Source organism: Macrotis lagotis, chromosome 8, assembly GCF_037893015.1.
Source record: "Macrotis lagotis isolate mMagLag1 chromosome 8, bilby.v1.9.chrom.fasta, whole genome shotgun sequence".
Lineage (NCBI taxonomy): Eukaryota > Metazoa > Chordata > Mammalia > Peramelemorphia > Peramelidae > Macrotis > Macrotis lagotis.
This window is the reverse complement of record NC_133665.1, coordinates 177,767,684-177,773,495: the sequence shown is the minus strand read 5'-3', so window position 1 is coordinate 177,773,495 and position 5,812 is coordinate 177,767,684.

Genomic DNA, 5,812 nt, shown 5'->3' with positions numbered 1-5,812 from the left:
ATCAACATATCATCATATACCTGGTCCTCACTGATTACAATCAAAGATGGTAAAGAACTGGTAGACTTGGAGATGTCCTGTTCCAGCTTAGAATCGCGTTAATACCTATAACAAGAAGCAGCATATGTGTTTGCAAAATATTTTATATACGTTATCTCATTTGAACCTCATAATACCCTAGGTTGTTGTTTTCAGTCGTTTCAGTTGTGTCTGATTCTTTCTGGCCTTCTTGGAAGTTTTCTTGTCAAAGATTTGGGAGTGGTTTGCCATTGTTCTGGTTCATTTTACAGAGGAGGAAATTGAGGCAAACAGGGTTAAAGCAACTTGTCTAAGGTCACACTGCTAGTAAGTGTCTGAGGTTGGTCTGAACTCATAAAGATAAATCTTCCTGCCTTTAGTCCTGGTCCTTTAACCACCTAGCTGTCCTCAATATCTTAGGAGGTTGGCACATTATTAGTTTCATTTTACAGATGAGGAAATTAAGGCAGAAGGAGGCTAATGACTTATCCTAGATTACACAACTGGTAAGTACCTGAGATCTGATTTGAACTCTAAAGATGTGGAGTCCTCCTGATTCCAAGTATAGATTTCTATCCACTTTGACCCCAAATGGCCCTATACAAAGGTCCAATCTGTATACCTGGTGCAGGATCAATAGTCATTAATTCACAAACATTCTTGATTTCTTTCCAGAAGTCCTATTCTGATGATTCATTATGGTATCCTCTGACAGGCTGTACCAAGTTTTGTTTTGTTTTTTTTTTAAAAAAAAAAAAAGACTTTTCATCATGATCCTGGTTAAAGATTGTACCAGTGTAACTTAAGTATAAAAAGAGTATGAACTCTCAGTTATGGTGACTCATGAAACAAAGAAAAATACAAAATAGCTTTGTTCTTTTGTGGCTCCCATTTGCTTCCACAGTGATGGTGGCATAATAAAAGAGTAGGGAGAGAAGCTAAGAATTGCTATTTTTGAACCCTCTATAAACACTGATTTCATCCTTGGTACGACCATTGGGTTGGATCTTTTCCAATGAGCAATGAGTCGATATACTATTGGAGGAACTAAACCACATCTGTATTGGCATTTTCATAATAAACAAGACCAAAAGACATAAGGAAATTGCAAGTAAATTGAAAGATGTTTCACATGGTCTCTTTGGAGAGAATAAAGGAGTTGGTTTCATCATGCAATCAATGGCCGTTTCATCTTAGCTTGCATTGCTCATGATAAGCACAAGCAAAGAAACCTCTAAATCAATTCAGCAAGCATTCATTGTTTGTTTCTTGATCACTGATTTTGTGACCTTGAGCAAGTCCCTCCACCTCAGGGACTCACAAGATCCCCTCGTAAAAAGAGGTTTGATTCGAGGGCCTCTGAGGTCCCTTCTAACTCTAAGTCTATGGTCCTGTGTGTATCCTTGGACATGTCACAAATCCCACTGTGCCTCAATTTTCTTCTCTGTAAAATGAAGATTTGTACTAAATGATTTCCAAGGTCTATTCCTTTCAATTTAATTTAAAAAAAATATTTTTTGTTGTATTTTTAAGTTCCAAACTATCTTCATCTCCTTCCCCACTGCACAGTAGAGAAGGTCATCATTTGACACAGATTTAAAAACTTATGTAAAACCATACACACACACACACACACACACACACACACACACATATATATTTCTATTTATCAGTTCTTTCTCTGAAAGTGAATATTATTTTTCCCTAGGTCCTTTATAGTTGATTTGAGTATTTACTCAGAAAAAACCAAGTTCACTTAAGAAGGGATAACTGGGGGCAGCTAGGTGGTGCAGTGGATAGAGCACTGGCCCTGGAGTCAGGAGTCCCTGAGTTCAAATATGGTCTCAGACACTTAATAATTACTTATCTGCGTGATCTTGGGCAAGTCACTTAACCCCACTGCCTTATAAAAACTAAAAAAAAAAGGGAGGGTGATAACTGAATCATAGAATCTCAGAGTTGGGAGAGACCTACCCAACCCATACCTAAACAATAATTCCTTCTGCAATGTACCCAACAAGTGGTCATCTACTCTCTGCTTGAAGACCCCCAAGGAAAGGAAGTTTTAGTACCTCATTCCACTATTGGATAAACCAGATTGTTAAGAACTGTTTTAGATGCTGTAATTCTACTTCTGAATGCAATTCCTAAAGCAGAAAACCTAAATCATCTTCTTTTAACTTCTGCCCATTGCTCTCCTTTCTTCTTCCTGAGGCCAATTAGAGAATATCTGACCACTCTTTCACAACAGCCTTTGAACAGAGCTATCGAGTCTCCTTGCCCTTCATCTCCCCCCCCCCGCCCCTCATGAATATTCTTTTTCTCCAGATTAAATACAATTTCTTCAAACAATCCTCACACAACATGAACTCGAGGTTCTTTACTATTCTAGCTCTCCTCCATTGGTTGCTCCCCAGTTTAGTAATATCCTTCTGAAGCTATGATACAATCAGTGTTCCAGATTGGGGCAGAGTGTAGAGGAATTATCACTCAGTTTCCTTAGATCACTTATTTTATGACCTTATGCAAGTCTCTCCACCTCTGGGACCCACAGGACCCCCTTCTGTAAAAAGAAGAGGCTTGACTGAAGGACCTTGGAGGTCCGTTCCAACTCTAATTCTTAGACCATTATGCATTAGTTGTTTTGGTCTCCAAATTATGTCTTTGACAAACACTACTTTGTGAGCTCTCTTCTCTCAGATGTGTATAACCCTGACCCCAAACTTTTACCTTATCTACTATATTTCTGCATAAAGCCACCAAGCCTAAGTTCATCCCTCGGGTTGAGTCACTATCCTATAGCCAGCATAATACACCTGCAGACATTGCCTATGAAATATCGTGTCTTTAGCCAGAGAAAAGTTAGGCATCAGGTCACTCAGAGAATACTTTGCAACGTGAACCATCCTTTATGTAATACCAAGGACATTGTCACCATGTGGCCACCCTCTGAACCATCCCACTCTTGCACGAGGCTGGGGAGGGGATGACAGATGGAGAGGGGGAGTTTGTGGGAGAGAAGCATTCCTCCCACCTGCTTCTGATTCCCTCTCCCAAGCTTACAAACAACCTGAAATTGGCCCCACAGATTGGAGAGTCACATGGCGACAAATGCTTCTTGAAAGAACCATGTGTTTTTCCACAGGTGCTGGTGCCCCCATGCATATGATCCCCATCACCTTTTGGGGTGGAGGGAGATGTCCTAAGTAGTTATTATTTCCTCAGCGTGGGCAGTGAAAATTCTACCACGTATCTATGTCTCAATTGATGATGGAATTTAGTTCTTAGCGATGGAAGGGACTTTACTTCACCAGTTACTAGTTCTACTACTAAGTAATGACTTACTAGTCCTAACTTCTACTTTTTACAGATGAGAAAACTGAAACTCAAAAGGTTTAATGATTTTCCCAGTCACATAGATGGAATGGGATTCGAACTCAGTACTTCTGACTCTAAATCCAGTGACTATCACTGATGACCCTTAACCTTATAACTCCTTAAATCTTGATGTTTTTCCTTCATCCTTGTAGAAGATTATGACCTAAGGGAGATGATGCTGTGACAAGCCCATGAATTGGATTTGAGTGAGGGAGACTGAGCTAAGCCACCAGTCTTACTTTGTCCTCCAGAGCCATCTGGGTCCAGTGGCCAGATAGGAATCAGGACAATTGGAGATAGCCCTGGATATGAGACAATCAGGGTGAAGTGACTTGCCCAGGGTCACACAGCTAGTAAGTGGCAAGTGTCTGAGACTGGATTTGAATGCCTGTCCTAACTCCAAGGCCAGAGTCCTATCCACTTCAATACTGAGTTGCTTTCCTTAAATCTTAGGGAATCACCTAATACAGAGTGAGGTTAATCCATCCCCCTCCTTGCCACCCCCCCCACCTCCTGGCTCACATAGCTTACAAATTTAAGAGGAATTTGAACTCAAATCTTTTCATTTCCAAATCTGATATCCATTTCATTATCCCCAGTGAAGTCCTTTCTAATAGACGGTTAAAATTGAAGTGGGTAGCTAAAAAGATTTTTCCATATTATTGCGAGGCTTTCTAAAGATATTCATAGAGGGTGAGCCAGCACTCAATGATTTTTTTACTTTTCCTGTCAAGACCTTCCCTTTAGTGCCTTATTTTACTATTTTGCCCAAGTTTTGTCCATTACATTCCCCACCCGAACCCTGCTAATTGTGCTGTTGCTGTTTAAAATAATTACTTAGCCTAGCAGATGCCCAGTCTGTATCTGATAAAGGCTAAATATTGTTAATGGTGCTCATGTTTCAGCAGCAGGATATGTTACCTAGGTCCCCTAACTCCTGTGGCTAAGTTCTTCCTGCAGAGAAGGGGATAAAATGTCCTGTAAAAATTTGCTATTGAAAAATTAAATCATCCTAAGCACCCTGGGAGATTAGAATCAACTGTGGCCAATCCTGGCCTCCTGGCAGCCTGGATTCATAGATTCAGAGTTGGAAGAGAGCTTAGTGGGCATTCAAATCAACTTCTTCCTTTTACAGAGGCCCAGAAAGGTCAAGTGTCTTGGCCAAAGTCATGCAGGTGATCTGAGAAGTGATTTGAACTCATCTCCTGTCTCCAAATCTGGAGCTTGTTCCATTAAACTAAGTTCCCTCTTTGTCAAGGAAAGAGCAGTGAATTTGGAGACAAGAGAGCATGGGTTCAAATCCCAATTCTGCCACCTCCTGTCTCTGTGGCCTTTAAAACAGTAAAAGGAGATTGTTAAACTGGTGCTCCATCCTTTCCAGATCTAATTCTATGGCCTGATGTCATTTTACCTCTCTGGGGTTAGATTTCCTCATCTATAAAGTGAGAGCATTGGGCTAGATGATCCTAAAGCTTTTTTTCTGACCCTTCTACAAAATAGTCTCTAAAGTCAAATACTTCTGCCATTTATATTTCAGATTGAGATTTGACTTCTGACCAAGATAACTGAAGGATGGATTCTTGGAAAGACCGATAGACTAGATGATATTAGAGATTCTTTCCAAATGGAAATCTGACCCTTCTACAAAATAATCTCTAAAATAGAATACTTCTGCCATTTATACTTCAGATTGAATTTGATTTCTAGCCAGACTTAACTGAGTGATGGATTCTTGGAAGATCAATTGACTAGATGATCCTAAAGGGTCTTTCCAAACCGAAATCTGACCCTTCTACAAAATAATCTCTAAACTAGAATTCTTCTGCCATTTATATTTCAGATTGGGATTTGACTTCTGGCCAAGATAACTGAAGGATGGATTCTTGGAAAGACCAATAGTTGATCAAATTGAGATGAATCACATGAAAAAGAAACAGGTATAAATAACAGCTACATTATTGTGGACCACTGGGGTACAACTGGATTGCATTTCCTGCATTTCCTATATCCTCACTGAATGAAACAACAAATATAGCAGCCGGTCGGGTGTCCCTTAACTTCTCATTTCCAGATGAATGATATGATAACACTTGAACACGTATGATAACATTTTATACTTTCCGATCTGCTTCAGTAATTTGGATGCCTTATATATATTTGTTGAATTGAACTAAGGTTAATCCATACAATAATCCTATGAAGCATAGGGTCTGCTTAATAAATTGGCTGGCTGATTGAGGTAGATAAGACTGATATCTCAGGTTTTTTTTGTTGTTGTTTAGGTTTTTTGGCAAGGCAATGTGGTTAAGAGTGACTTGCCCAAGGCCACACAGATAAGTAATTATTAAGTGTCTGAGACCAGATTTGAACCCAGGTACTCCTGACTCCAGGGCCAGTGCTTTATCCACTACGCCAC